A 15,475-nucleotide genomic window follows, 5' to 3' on the forward strand; every position below is an offset into this window, starting at 1 on the left:
GCATTCTGCCATATATTTCATGTTATAGCCATCTTGGATTGTCTCAGCGTATATTGTTCGCTTTTAAACTGAAGATTTGACAACATTCAAAAAAGGTACCATATGAGATTTCTAATGATAGCCACAGCACAAAACACAAGGTTTAAGAATCTGAAGTGCCTTCCAAAATCTGAGAGGGAGGAGGTATAGAGCGTGCTTTCAGAAGTCTTAAAAGAACAAAAGGCCAATGTGGAAACTACAGAACCTGAACCACCAAAAAAGAAAATCAACCCTCTGCTGGTGGCATCTGACTGAGGTGATGAAAATGAACATGCTTCGGTCTGAACTGCTTTGGATCATTATCGAGCAGAATCCATCATCAGCATGGACACATTTCCTCTGGAATGGTGGTTGAAACAAGCAGGGATATATGAATCTTTAGCATGTCTGGCAAGTAAAATATCTTGTGATGCTGGCTACAAATGATACGCCAATTTTGGCAAGCTATGGTTAGCTTGCTGGGAACTCAACAGACTATGGTGGGAGGCAGCTACAGGTGACTGGGTCTGGGAGAGGGGATCTGTAGTCTCTAGGTTTCCTGCTTGGAGCCTGGTTCATTGATTACAAGGCCAGAAGGGACTATTGTGATCATCTAGTCTGACATCTGTATAACATAGGCCAGAGAACTTCCCAAAATTTCTTGAGCATATCTTTTTAGAAAAAACATTCAGTCTTAATTTAAAAATTGCCAGTGACAGAGAATCCACCACAACCATTGGTAAATTGTTCTAATGATGAGTTACTCTCGCTGTTGAAAATGTATGCCTTATTTCCACTCTGAATTTGTCTAGCTTCAACTTCCAGCCATTAGATCATGCTATACCTTTCTCTACTGGACTGAAGAGCCCATTAGCAAGTATTTGTTGCCTCTGTAGATACTTATAGACTATGATCAAGTCACCTCCTTAACCTTCTCTATGTTACGATAAATAGATTGAGCACTTTGAGTCTCTCACGATAAGGCAGGTTTTCTAATCCTTTCATCATTCTTGTGCCTCGTCTCTAAACCCTCTTCAATGTATCAACATCCTTTCTGAATTATGGGCACCAGAATTGGACACTGTATTCCAGTAGCTTTCACACCAGTGCCAAATATAGAAGTAAAAAAAAAATCTCTCAAGATTCCTTTGTTTATCCATCCAAGAATCGCATTAGCCCTTTAGACCACAGCATTGTTTTGGAAGTTCATGTTCAGCTGATTATCCACCCCCCCCCCCCCCGCCCAGGATAGAGACCCCCCCCACACCCAAATCTTTGAAGTATGACCTGTATTCTTTGTTCCTAGATGCATATATACAGTTCTCTGTATTAAAATGCATATTGTTGGCTTGTGTCCAGCTTACCAACCTATCCAGATCGCTCTGTATCTGTGACTTGTCCTCTTCATTATTTATGCTTCCCCAATTTTTGTGTCATCAGAAAACTTTCAGTGATCATTTTGTTTTTTCTCAGGCCATTCATGAAAAATGTTAAATAGCATAGGACCAAGAACAGATCCCTGTGGGACTCCAGTAGAAATGCACCCAATCGAAGATTCTCCATTTACAATTACATTTTGACACCCATCAGTTAGCCAGCTTGTTAATCCATTTAATGTGTGACGTTAATTTTATATTCTATTTTTTAATCAAAATATCACGTGGGACCAAGTCAGATGCCTTACAGAAGTCTAAATTTATTACATCCGCACTGTTACCATTAATCTACCAAATTTTATAATATCATAAAAAAAATCAGATTAGTTTGACAGGTTCTATTTTGCATAAACCTGTGTTGATTGGCATTAATTAAATTAGCCTCCTTCAATTCTTTATTAAGAGTTTTATATCAGACATTCCATTATTTTTCCTGGGATCAGTATCTGGCTGACAGGACTACACTTTCCCAGGTCATCACTTTTTAAAATATTGGAACATTATCTTTCTTCTAGTCTTCTGGAACTTCTCTGATGTTCCAAGATTTAATGAAAATCAGCATTAATGGTGCAGCAAGCTCCTCAGCCAGTTGTTTTAAAATTCTTGGATGCAAGTTATCTGGACCTGATTTAAAAATGTTTAATTTTAGTAGCTTCTGTCCAGCATCCTCCTGAGACTGCTAGTGGAATGGAAAGAGCGTCATCATATTATATGACTACATCATCTACTTTTTTCTAAAATACAGAGCAGAAATATTTATTTAACATTTTCTGCATTATTACTGATAATTCTACCATTTCTATCTAGTAAGGGACCAATACCATTGTCAGGATTTTTTGTTGTGCTCCTAATATACTTTAAAAACTCCTTATTATTGTCTCTAACTCTGCTGGCCATAGAGTTCTCCCTGTGTCCCTTTGCTTCCCTTAACAATTTTCTACAGTTACTAGCTCCTAATTTATATTCATTACTGTCAACTTCCCCTTTCTTCCATTGGTTGTATTTTATTTCTTTATAGCTGCTTCACTTTCTAAATAAAGTTTTTTTTTTTTTTTTTTTTTGTTAATGAATGACCCTTTCCCCTCAATTGTAGTATTGTGCTTTGTGGGCATCTAGTAAAGTGTTCTTAAATAATTCTGAATTATCATTCACATTAATGATTAAATTCTTCTTTCCTTTTCATTTAGCTCATAATTGTTTTCAGTTTTATGAAATTGGCTCTTTTAAAGCACCAAGTATATATATCACTGGTCTGGACTTTATTTTGTTTGCACGTTATAAATGTGATCAAATCATGATCACTTGTACCTAAGCTACCACTAATTTCTGTGATCAGTTCCTCTATTTCTCAATACAAGGTCTACTACAGAATTCCCATTTGTTGGATGCAGCACTTTTTGAGATAGGAAATTTTCATGTGTAATAATTAGAAATTCCAAGGATGTTTGCCTGCTGGCAGCATGAGACCTCCAGAATGTGTCACTCTGACTGAAGTCTGACATGATCACACAGCCTTTTTTCCTACACATTATAGATAGGTGCTTAAGGCACCAGTCATTCTATATCCTAGTGTGACTTGGTGGTGTGTGGCAGACACCTACAAATACCCCAAGTTTTCAAATATTATATGTAAGTCTTGTTATAGCCATGTTGGTCCCAGGATATTTGAGACAAAGTGGATGAGATAATATCTTTTATTGGACCCGTTGATGAAAGAGACAATCTTTTGAGCTTACACAGAGGTCTTCTTCAGACCTTTTTCAGAGCTCCATGTAAGCTCAAAAGGTTGTCTCTTTCACCAATGGAAGTTGGTCCAGTAAAATATTACTTCACCCACCTTGTCTTTCTTACTATGTATGTATAGACATAATAGAATCAATTTTAAAAATGTCTACATTTGCTAACTATTGCTATACAGTTACCACATATACTTTACCAAAGTTTTCCCCTATACTTAAAAAGGAAATCTCAGATACTACTGTATGGTAACAATTGGCACGTAACTACTTTGTAATGGCGACTCTTGCTTGTTTCAGGTTTGTTTTTGTTTTTTCGTCATTGTAGTGTACTTTATGGTTGTCTCGTAGAGGTTGCAGAGTACTAACAAGAGTACCAGGACAAATATTACCATAGAGCATGATCCAAAGCGCATTGAAGTCATGCTCCTAATGTTAACTGATTTCTTGCTGAATGATCCATCCACTATGCTAGTCTAGTGGAAATAACATCAGTAGCAAAAATAGTTAGACAGATTGTCCTAGTTTGTTTATCTTACATTTTTCTGTCGTGCCCAGAAATGTAATGTCTCCACATGACTGCAGATAATATAATTACAGTTGAGAACCAATAGAGAGAAACAAAATGTGTACAAAAAGTAAATAGGGACAGCAGTATAAACTCAAAAAATGTTTAACTATCATTTCTAACATTTTATCTAAGCTTTATTATTCATTATTTATATATTTATTATATAAATAATTATATTTATATATTTATTATATAAAATATTATATATTTATTATTTAAACACCTAATGATGCCTCATGGGCAACTTACTAAATATATGGAGATAGTTCTGCTTATATATCTTCTGCATTTGTCTTCCCACTTTTTTTCATTACTAGTAATATGTTCATGGAAGCAGAGTCATCTTGTTTCTTGTATTCATTTTTCCCTGCTATATTACGTTCCACTTTAAGTTACAGGTTTTTCTTATGACATAATCTAATGTCCCCTAGCAATAAACAATGAGGAAATAAAAAACAGAAAATGATATAACAGCACAGTAACTTCTTAATGTTTGTTTTTCAAATGTGCGGTTTTGCCATTTTACACCAAATGAAATTGGTGATGATAAAACAGGATAAAATGTAACTTCTATTTATTCTGTTTACCACCTGTAAGAGGGTGAAATTGTGGACACAGTGAATATTGCTAACCATTGATTGTGGAGGAAGTTTATCTCATGGTTATGCAAAATTCTTACTGACTTTATTCAGGTAATCCTAAGTATGTTTAGCAATACTTCAGTTATATCCGGACTTGAGATACTGCAAAGCACAGAAATATAAATCCTGTTCTTGGTTACCCTCTCATACTAGATCTCCAAACTATATTTTTACAGATGGGCATTAATTCTCCATTACTATGGTTTATTGTACTCCCCTGTGTTCTGTGCTTTTTTGACAAATATAGTTTATTTAGTTTAGTAACTTAATAGAGAGAGAAGGAAGAAATGTATGAGTGCCTTCACTTTGTATGTAGCTAAAGATTAAAATATGTACTACTAATATAACTTTAGATGAGAATTTCAAAAGCACCTAAGAGAATAAGGTGCTAGAGTCCCATGGACTTTCAGTGAGAGTTGAGCACCTAACTTCCTTAAACTCATTGAAAATCTTACCATTAGAGTATAAGAGAAGCATATTCTGTGTAGAGTTCTTCCTAAAGAATGGTTTCAGAGTAGCAGCCATGTTAGTCTGTATTTGCAAAAAGAAAAGGAGTACTTGTGGCACCTTAGAGACTAACTAATTTATTTGAGCATAAGCTTTCGTGAGCTACAGCTCATTTCATTGGATGCATTCAGTGGAAAATACAGTGGGAAGATTTATATACGTAGAGAACATGAAACAATGGGTGTTACCATACACACTATAACAAGAGTGATCACTTAAGGTGAGCTATCACCAGCAGGAGAGCGGGGGCAAAAAAACCTTTTGTAGTGATTAATCAGGGTGGGTCATTTCCAGTAGTTGACAAGAACGTTTGAGGAATGGGGGGAATAACCATGGGGAAACAGTTTCCGGTATAGGGTGGTGTTTATGTGACTATCCCTTATTAGCACTGTAGTTTCCAGGAAGTGGATCTCTTGTGTGGACTGGACCAGGCTGAGGTTGATGTTGGGATGGAAATTGTTGAAATCATGGTGGAATTCCTCAAGGGCTTCTTTTCCATGGGTCCAGATGATGCAGATGTCATCAATGTAGAGCAGGGGCGTTAGGGGACGAGAGCTGAGGAAGCGTTGTTCTAAGTCAGCCATAAAAATGTTGGCATTCTGTGGGGCCATGCGGGTACCCATAGCAGCGCCGCTGATTTGAAGGTATACATTGTCCCCAAATGTGAAATAGTTATGGGCGAGGACAAAGTCCTCGACATTCGACATTGGTGAGGCCTCATCTGGAGTACTGTGTCCAGTTTTGGGCCCCACGCTTCAAGAAGGATGTGGATAAATTGGAGAGAGTCCAGCGAAGGGCAACAAAAATGATTAGGGGACTGGAACACATGACTTATGAGGAGAGGCTGAGGGAGCTGGGCTTGTTTAGCCTGCAGAAGAGAAGAATGAGGGGGGATTTGATAGCTGCTTTCAACTACCTGAAAGGGGGTTCCAAAGAGGATGGCTCTAGACTGTTCTCAATGGTAGCAGATGACAGAACGAGGAGTAATGGTCTCAAGTTGCAGTGGGGGAGGTTTAGATTGGATATTAGGAAAAACTTTTTCACTAAGAGGGTGGTGAAACACTGGAATGCGTTACCTAGGGAGGTGGTAGAATCTCCTTCCTTAGAGGTTTTTAAGGTCAGGCTTGACAAAGCCCTGGCTGGGATGATTTAACTGGGAATTGGACTAGATGACCTTCTGGGGTCCCTTCCAACCCTGATATTCTATGATTCTATGATTCTATGAAAGTCACAAAGTTCAGCCACCAGGTTTGCCGTGACATTATCGGGGATACTGTTCCTGATGGCTTGTAGTCCATCTTTGAGTGGAATGTGGGTGTAGAGAGCTTCTACATCCATAGTGGCCAGGATGGTGTTTTCAGGAAGAACACCAGTGGTGTCTCAAAGACAGCTGGGAGTGCTGGTAGCGTAGGGCCTGAGGAGGGAATCTACATAGCCAGACAATCCTGCTGTCAGGGTGCCAATGCCTGAGATGATGGGGCGTCCAGGATTTCCAGGTTTATGGAACTTGGTAGCAGGTAGAATACCCCAGGGGTTCCAGGGGTGTGTCTGTGCGGATTTGTTCTTGTGCTTTTTCGGGGAGTTTTTTGAGCAAATGGTGTAGTTTCTTTTGGTAACCCTCGGTGGAATCAGAGGGTAATGGCTTGTAGGAAGTGGTGTTGGAGAGCTGCCTAGCAGCCTCTTGTTCATATTCCGACCTATTCATGATGACAACAGCACCTCCTTTGTCAGCCTTTTTGATTATGATGTCAGAGTTGTTTCTGAGGCTGTGGATGGCATTGTGTTCTGCACGGCTGAGGTTATGGGGCAAGTCATACTGCTTTTTCAATATTTTCTACCACACGACCCATTGTCTACAGCCAAGCTCTACAATACAACCGCATTTGCTCCAACCTCTCAGACAGAGACAAACACCTGCAAGATCTCTATCAAGCATTCTTACAACTACAATACCCACCTGCTGAAGTGAAGAAAGATTGACAGAGCCAGAAGAGTACCCAGAAGTCACCTACTACAGGACAGGCCCAACAAAGATAATAACAGAACGCCACTAGCCATCACCTTCAGCCCCCAACTAAAACCTCTCCAGCGCATCATCAAGGATCTACAACCTATCGTGAAGGACGACCCATCACTCTCACAGATCTTGAGAGACAGGCCAGTCTTTGCCTACAGACAGCCCCACCACCTGAAGCAAATACTCACCAGCAACCACACAACACAACACACAACAGAACCACTAACCCAGGAACCTATCCTTGCAACAAAGCGCGTTGCCAACTGTGCCCACATATCTATTCAGGGGACACCATTAAAGGGCCTAATCACATCAGCCACACTATCAGAGGCTAGTTCACCTGCACATCTACCAATGTGATAAATGCCATAATGTGCCAGCAATGCCCCTCTGCCATGTACATTGGTCAAACTGGACAGTCTCTATGTAAAAGAATAAATGGACACAAATCAAATGTCAAGAATTATAACATTCAAAAACCAGTTGGAGAACACGTCAATCTCTCTGGTCACTCGATTACAGACCTAAAAGTTCCAATTCTTCAACGAAAAAGCTTCAAAAACAGACTCCAATGAGAGAACAGTCAGCATGGATTCACCAAGGGCAAGTCATGCCTGACTAATCTAATTGCCTTCTATGATGAGATAACTGGCTCTGTGGATGAGGGGAAAGCGGTGGACGTGTTGTTCCTTGACTTTAGCAAATCTTTTGACACTATCTCCCACAGTATTCTTGCCAGCAAGTTAAAGATGTATGGGCTGGATGAATGGACTATAAGGTGGACAGAAAGTTGGCTAGATTGTCGGGCTGAACGGGTAGTGATCAATGGCTCCATGTCTAGTTGGCAGCCAGTATCAAGTGGAGTGCCCCAAGGGTCGGTCCTCGGGCCGGTTTTGTTCAATATCTTCATTAATGATCTGGAGGATGGTGTGGATTGCACCCTCAGCAAGTTTGCAGATGACACTAAACTGGGAGGAGAGGTAGATACGCTGGAGGGTAGGGATAGGATACAGAGGGACCTAGACAAATTAGAGGATTGGACCAAAAGAAATCTGATGAGGTTCAACAAGGACAAGTGCAGAGTCCTACACTTAGGACAGAAGAACCCCATGCACTGCTACAGACTAGGGACCGAATGGTTAGGCAGCAGTTCTGCAGAAAAGGACCTAGGGGTTACAGTGGGCGAGAAGCTGGATATTAGTCAACAGTGTGCTCTTGTTGCCAAGAAGGCCAATGGCATTTTGGGATGTATACATAGGGGCATTGCCAGCAGATTGAGGGAAGTGATCATTCCCCTCGATTCGACATTGGTGAGGCCTCACACTACAAGTATTGGAGTACTGTGTCCAGTTTTGGGCCCCACACTACAAGAAGGATGTGGAAAAATTGGAAAATGTCCAGCGAAGGGTAACAAAAATGATTAGGGGACTGGAACACATAACTCATGAGGAGAGGCTGAGGGAACTGGGATTGTTTAGTCTGCGGAAGAGAAGAATGAGGGGGGATTTGAAGGCTGCTTTCAACTACCTGAAAGGGGGTTCCAAAGAGGATGGATCTAGACTGTTCTCAGTGGTAGCTGATGACAGAACAAGGAGTAATGGTCTGAAGTTGCAATGGGGGAGGTTTAGGTTGGATATTATGAAAAACTTTTTCACTAGGAGGGTGGTGAAACACTGGAATGCGTTATCTAGGGAGGTAGTGGAATCTCCTTCCTTAGATATTTTTAAGGTCAGGCTTGACAAAGCCCTGGCTGGGATGATTTAGTTGGGGATTGGTCCTGCTTTGAGCAGGGGGTTAGACTAGATGACCTCCTGAGGTCCCTTCCAACCCTGATATTCTATGATTCTATGATTTAAAAGTAAAAAATATACAGGATTTTGCTCCATTTTTATGTTGTGTTTTGGTTGTGGTACTGTACTGTTTAACATTTTGGTCCAATAATTCCAAAATGTGTATTATATGATATTTGCACATTTGCAGCTTGTACTGTGTAACCCTTTTATTACACCCAGAAACAAGAGGCAATGGAATGAATCACAACTGAATACACTCTAGGGAACAGTCCTGTATTGGGATGACTTAAAAGGTCTTTTCTACCGCGAACAAGTATGATAAGGACTAGCCTAAAATCAGAATTTCTCAGCTCAAATGTTTGAAGTATTTTGGGTAGTATTTTCCTTCTTTTAAAGTAAATCTAGTGCAAAGTAATTTGTAACAGGGAGATGGATATATATTTGGAAAGACATCAGTGTTTACTTGAATAACTAGTGCCAGTAAGATAAATGTATAGATGAAATGGGCCAAATCTTCATAATTGGTTGCATGTTTTTGTATGCATATACACAGACCACAAAACCTATTTGTTGCTCATGTGAGTCAATGCTTGTGGCCATTTTTAGGCATGTGCTCTTTTGAATATTTGGGTCATAATTTTTGGCCATTATGTTTTTTCCAGTTGCCTGAAGCTACAATTAAAACATACAGGTCTCTTGTGAGTTGGATCCTAATTACATCATTCCACAGAATTTGAATTTATTCTCAAACCTTATGTAAAATATTATATATAAATTATTGCCCTGGTTCTGCAACATTTACTCAGATGTGTGAACATTACTTACGTAAATAGTTTTGTTCATGTTAATGGGACTAACCACAGTGGGTGAACGTCGCTCTTGGAGACCTGTATGTATTAGATACTTCTAAATTGGCCTTGCAAAATTCTGCTTGCTTGGGGTGAATAATTGTATTTTCATGAAGGAGACTAAATTATCATTTTATTTTTTCATCATGGTAGGGGAGGGCAAGTAAATTTTTTTTTTATGCTTGAGCTAATAAAATTTCATGACTATTTTGCAAGGTTGAACTAAATATATCCATCCATCCAGAGAAATGAATCACTCTGCCAGAATTAAACTACAGGCATTTCTGAAGTGAAATGCAGTAGTTTAACAGTGCCCAGCAATGCTACACAATATTTTGACAGGAAGAAATGAAAAACACCATATCACAGCTTTTTCCAACTGGCCTGCAGACAGCTGGCTGATCACATAGTGCTGGATCTCTACTTTGTTTCCACCTGGTAAAAACAGAATAGATGGGACCGGGGGAGATAATAGAAAGCAAAAGCAATGGTGTGGTTAACTTTTACCAAAAATGAGTAAACACTTATCACTGAAGTTGTAAACATACTTTCCTCCTATTACTTTTCTAAGTAAGAAACTCCGGTAGCTGATGTAAGGAGGTTACATGATTACCATTGGGAGAGGAGATGATTTGTACAATTGCCAATAGGAAGGGAGGTGTCCATGAGACAATATCTTTAGGAACCAGCAGAATCTTGGGAACAACTGTTAGAGAATTGTTATCAAATAATACTGGTCCAAATCTGCCACTCTTACTCACATCAAGTTCCTTTCTCCATTCAAAGTCCAACTGAAATAAGTGTATCTACTCATGGAATAAGGTACCAGTCAATGTAAGTGTGGCAAACTTGAGCCGCAAATGATCAGAGGAAGGATTTGCATATGAGATTTTACTCAGATAGAACTTCCCTTATCTTCAGTGTGAGTTGTACAAGACTAAAGACTACAAAATCTGACCATATTTCTTTTTTGTTAAGGATGTTTTTATACTCTCCAACTGCAGAGAAGCACATTTTTTAAAAAAAATTGTGGTGAAATTTAAATTTATTTAAAATACATATTTTAAACATAATATATCAACTTCTGCCAAAACATTAGTGAAAAAGGGGTTGGAAACGTCTTGAGGTGAATGTTTGGCATAAGTTTGTGTTTGGTGTACGCACGTGGAAACAAGTGTATCCCACTAGAAATCCATTCAGTATATTTGCATTTGATCATGAATGATTGACTTAACCTACTCTTAGACCTTTGAAGAAGGGCTGGATTTTGTCCAGGGCTACAAGAGCTTCGGTAGTGCCCTCAGTGTGGAAAGTTAACTGGGCAAGATTATGGCGGCTGTGGGGGTGCAGAAGTCCAGCACAGTCCTAAAAGTGGCCAGGCTAGTCAGGAGATGCACAAGTTCCGCATATCACCTGAGCAGCCTCTCTGAATGGAGCTCCTGTGATGCCCCTGGAAGAACTTAAAGCTGCTCCCCTGGACCCTATGGAAGCCTTCATAGAGCAGCAACAACGCTACCTTCTGCTCTCCTGGGGGAAATGCCTCTCTTTCTGGGCCAGCATGAGTACATCTGACCCAAGGGCAGATATACCAGTTTTAATTAACTGCAGTTGGACAACAGAAATTTATGCATAGATGTAGAAATGAAATAGGGTCCAGTGCTACGCCATTAAAGTAGATCAAGAGCAGAACTGGGCTGTTATAGAAGCATCTCAGAGAATTTTTTTCTATTGTTACCAAGTTAGGTGGTAAGGAGAAAGAGCAAACATTTAAAAATCATAAAAGGTGGGGGATTAACCTAGGCAAATCATGTCTGAAATTTTATGAGGTTAAAAAAGATCCTTTTTTTCAATAATTTTAATTTATATGGTGCCTTATTTTCTCAGATTCCAAAAAATGCTCTATAATCTGCATTATGTATTGGACCTTCAATTAAAATTAAAATTTCAGTGGGGGGAAGATTAGTGAAGAGCTTGGTAGGCAGCAAGAAGAGAGCTAGGAGTTATGGGACAAGAGGAGGTAATAGCAAATAGCCAATCAGTGAGCAGAAAATAGAGTCCAGTGCTAAAATTTAACAAGTCAGAATCTGACAATATCATTAGTTTCCAGGAGACTGTGAAAGTATGCTACTGCTGATATGGCTGTTGCTTTTCTATTCCTGGTTTCTGGGACTTGCTTCATTTGGTTTTTGGTTCTTAGATACCATGGTGATAGTTGCTTCAAGTGCACAGACCACCACTACTGCAGCTTCCTCTGGAGCAGGGGGTTCTAGTCACATTGTTAGCCAATGTACAACATACTGCATTCAGTGTAGGAGGAGGGATAGAAAATTTTGGTCGAGGAAATCAAGACTTAGTCTGGTCTACACTACAGAATTAGCTTGACGTAAGCTAATTCTGTAAGTGTCTACTTTACAATGTTACTTCTGCCAATGTAAATCACCCACTACACTGACTTAACTCCACCTCCACAAGAGGCATAGCTTAGGTTAGTGTAGTTAGGTTGATGCAGTGTCATTGTGGACACTGCACTGAGTTTTCCAACTGTCAGCCCCTGGGGTACCACCTGGCAGGGTTGGCAGCTGCAGCCCCACCGTCTGGCTCTGGCTGTCTTCCCCTCCTGGCACGGCTCTAGATGCAGGAGTTGTTGTGTCTAATCCAAGACAGATGACTATCCAGCCTCCTTTTGAAAACCTCCAGTGAAGAAGCTTCCAGATGTAGTATAGATATGCCTTACCCTGTTGTTGTCTAATAAAAAGTAGTCTGGGATCTTTGTTCAGTCAATAGTAATGCATATTTATATGGTCCTAGTGCAAAGGCCGTAACTGGGAGTGGTGCCTTTGACAAGAGGATCTAAGGATTGTCAATTTACATTTTATGGTAAGGTAAATTTAATAAACTTTGATGTGACCCTTTAAAAATTTATTTATCTCTGTTTAGCAGAGATGGAGACCAAGAGTATTCAGCTTGAATGTATGAGCTAACCCCTATAGAAAAGAACAATGGTACAGATCAAAGTTGATCACCGTACTTAATCAAAACAAATGGAAATCATTAGGTCTTTTGACATACTGGCCTCGGAGATAGAAAGGCGGGGGAAACTCCCAGAAGTGATTAGGAGGCACTAATCATGTGGCTTTTCTCCTAAACAAGAAAAGATCCTGCATGTAAATTTTAATCCAACCTCATCCTGATTTGTTAATGGATTATATCACGAGGCATGCATGAGTGGCCAGGAATTGTATGTCTGAACATGCAAGATGTCCCAGTCACAGGGACTTGAAAATTGGGTACAGGACACAGCAAGAGAGTTGCTCTCTGAACACTAAGTGATGTTAACAGGCTGACAAAAGAGAAGTCAGAGGGGATTGCTTGCAAGGGGTGTTATCTAGTCACATTTCTTTTTTGTCTCTGCAACTCAGTTAAGAATGCTTTATCTAGTTTAGCTTATGAGAAGTATAAGTCTAGATATGTTAAGCAAACTGTTTCTTTTCTTGTAATTCCATTTTTTCTCTTTGTTTTTAGTAAATTTGTTTTTGTTAAGATTATGGTTGCATGAGTAATTTTGTACAGACATTCCTGAGGACAGGAGAGCCCCATAACCTCTAAGGAGAGTTGGTGAAGTATAAAGAGTTTCTAGAAGTTACACCGCTCCTTCTCCCCTAGAGTGTTTGGTCACAGGGCATGGGGAAAGGTGTTTGCTCTCCCCAATCACAAACCACAAATCTGCAGCCAATGGACACAAGGGGAGAAGTAAAAAGATTAAAGAGGAAATCACCTGAAGGGGGGTTCCAAAGAGGCTGGAGGTAGGCTGTTCTCAGTGGTGGCAGATGACAGAACAAGAAGTAGTGGTCTCAAGTTGCAGTGGGGGAGGTCTAGGTTGGATATGAGGAAAAACTATTTCATTAGGAGGGTGGTGAAGCACTGGAATGCGTTACCTAGGGAGGTGGTGGAATCTCTTTCCTTAGAGGTTTTTAAGGCCTGGCTTGACAAATCCTTGGCTGGGATGATTTAGTTGGTGTTGATCCTGCTTTGAGCAGGGGATTGGACTAGATGACCTCCTGAGGTCTCTTCCAACCCTAATATTCTATGAAATGAGAATTGCTAGTTGATTGGTCACTGGTCCCATTGTGCTGGGTAATCTGCAAACACAGAAAGCAGAGTGGTCTTAGTCCTGCAGGGTTTACAGTCTAAGTAGGTAGAACCCTAGAGTTTATTGTATGTGGAATGTGTGTCAGTTTTTTTCTCTAATTTTACATATTGTCTTCATATTAAACTGTAAGCAAACTTTTACATAATTTATAATCATTTAACTGCAAGTACATGCTCTAAGAACTGATTTTTACATAATGACTGATGTTGGTTTTTTGAGAGTTGTGTTTTTACTAGCTTTGGTTCTCAAAGCCGTAGGTATCATCAATGTTAATTGATTATAACTTTGAAGACAGGGATAAGTAGTTTTAGGTGCTGAAAGCATCGGTTTTCAGATGAGATCAGTTTCTCTATTGTCCTCTGAATCTACAACAACTTTCTCCAGTGGGATCTCTTTGTTTGCCTTATAAATTGGTGGTGATTCTGCTACTTTGTTATGTACTTTAGAAGTATTATTGCGACATTTGCTAAATTTATTTTTATAAACATTGAAATTTAATGTCTTAAAGTGCTCAACACAAATGTTGTGGCATTGAGTGAGTGTGTGTAGTATACAATATTTGAAGGATACTTTAGATCAGAATAGCAAATTAATATTTACTCAGGTTAAGGTGGCAAGAAAACACATTAACCAGATCTCCAACTTGGATTTGTGTTTCCTTTTTTTATTAGTAATTTTATTATTTTGGGCAGGATTTTGTTCAGATCTGTAATCTTTCTAATATTTTATAGCCTTCATTAGGCTTAGTCTTTCTACTTGCACTTTCCAAGTACAGCACCTCTGAACCTGAATCTGTAGTCATTAGTATAATGTCACTGTGTATCTTGCCTGAATAAGAATTACAAGACTGGGCCCTGAGCCAGCTTGATGTAACATTTTACCCAGCATTACCTGTAATAATTTTGTGATAGTCTTCAAATGTGTTCTAAAACTTTCTTCTTTAATACTTAGTTTTATAATTAATTTGGTTTGTTTTATTGTTCTCTTGTGCTAATTATGTCAAGTTTGATACTTTTGATTAGTACTATATTATATAAACTAGTTAGCCATCATATTAAATGATAGACTTCACAGTAGATATTCTCATGTTTTACTTTTGGGGTTTTTAATTAGGTGTTTCCTTGTGTGTAGTTTTTTTACACATTTCGAGTTTCGTGTTACTTTTCTTTTCTCTTCCAGCATTCTTGAGCTGTTTCATACAAACCACATAAAATTACCACACGACTATTCTCTCAGAATCACTCTTTCGTCCTTGAGGTGTTCTTTTTTTGGCCTTTGGTGAGTACCAAACAATACTTTACCCTGAGATCCATTTAGTTACTTTTTAGTGCACCTGACCTTCCATTATACTATTCTCCCCCCTTATTTTTATTTTCCCATTCTCTTTGTTTAATCATTTTCTTTCTTTGTACCAAATTTTTCTTTTCTAAAGCTCTTCTTGAAATTTTTCCAGTTTAACTAAGGTCTTATGGATGAAACATAATCTTTCAACTAATTTCTTCTAATATTTGTTTTAACAATGTTGTTTAATTTTAAATTTTATATTTTATTGTGGGACCCTTTATGCTGACACAGAACTAGGCTTATTCCTGAGGCTTAAATGATTGGCTTTACACAAAGGCTAATGATGTAAATACATTAGCATCATTTCTGTATAATCATACTATTAATTAACAGATAAAACTCCTTTTGCAAGGATATAGCTAGGTCAGCTTGTCATTTCTGAAGTGAAATGGCAGGATGAGTATAATGACCCCT

General features: G+C 39.0%; 1 protein-coding gene across 6 annotated transcripts in view; it reads left to right on the forward strand.

Annotated features, from left to right (window-relative positions):
• Positions 1-15,475, forward strand: part of CTBP1 (C-terminal binding protein 1) — a 430,677-nt gene that overhangs the window by 43,137 nt on the left and 372,065 nt on the right. For 4 of the 6 annotated variants that reach the window (XM_073342801.1, XM_073342802.1, XM_073342804.1 and 1 more), the window contains one exon: positions 14,897-14,995. The exons of the other annotated variants lie outside the window; for them this stretch is intronic. The gene's annotated coding sequence lies outside the window, so the exon portion shown is untranslated. The remainder of the gene's footprint in view (positions 1-14,896; positions 14,996-15,475) is intronic. 6 annotated transcript variants of the gene reach the window in all.

This window comes from Lepidochelys kempii, chromosome 4 (genome assembly GCF_965140265.1).
Source record: "Lepidochelys kempii isolate rLepKem1 chromosome 4, rLepKem1.hap2, whole genome shotgun sequence".
Taxonomy (NCBI): domain Eukaryota; kingdom Metazoa; phylum Chordata; order Testudines; family Cheloniidae; genus Lepidochelys; species Lepidochelys kempii.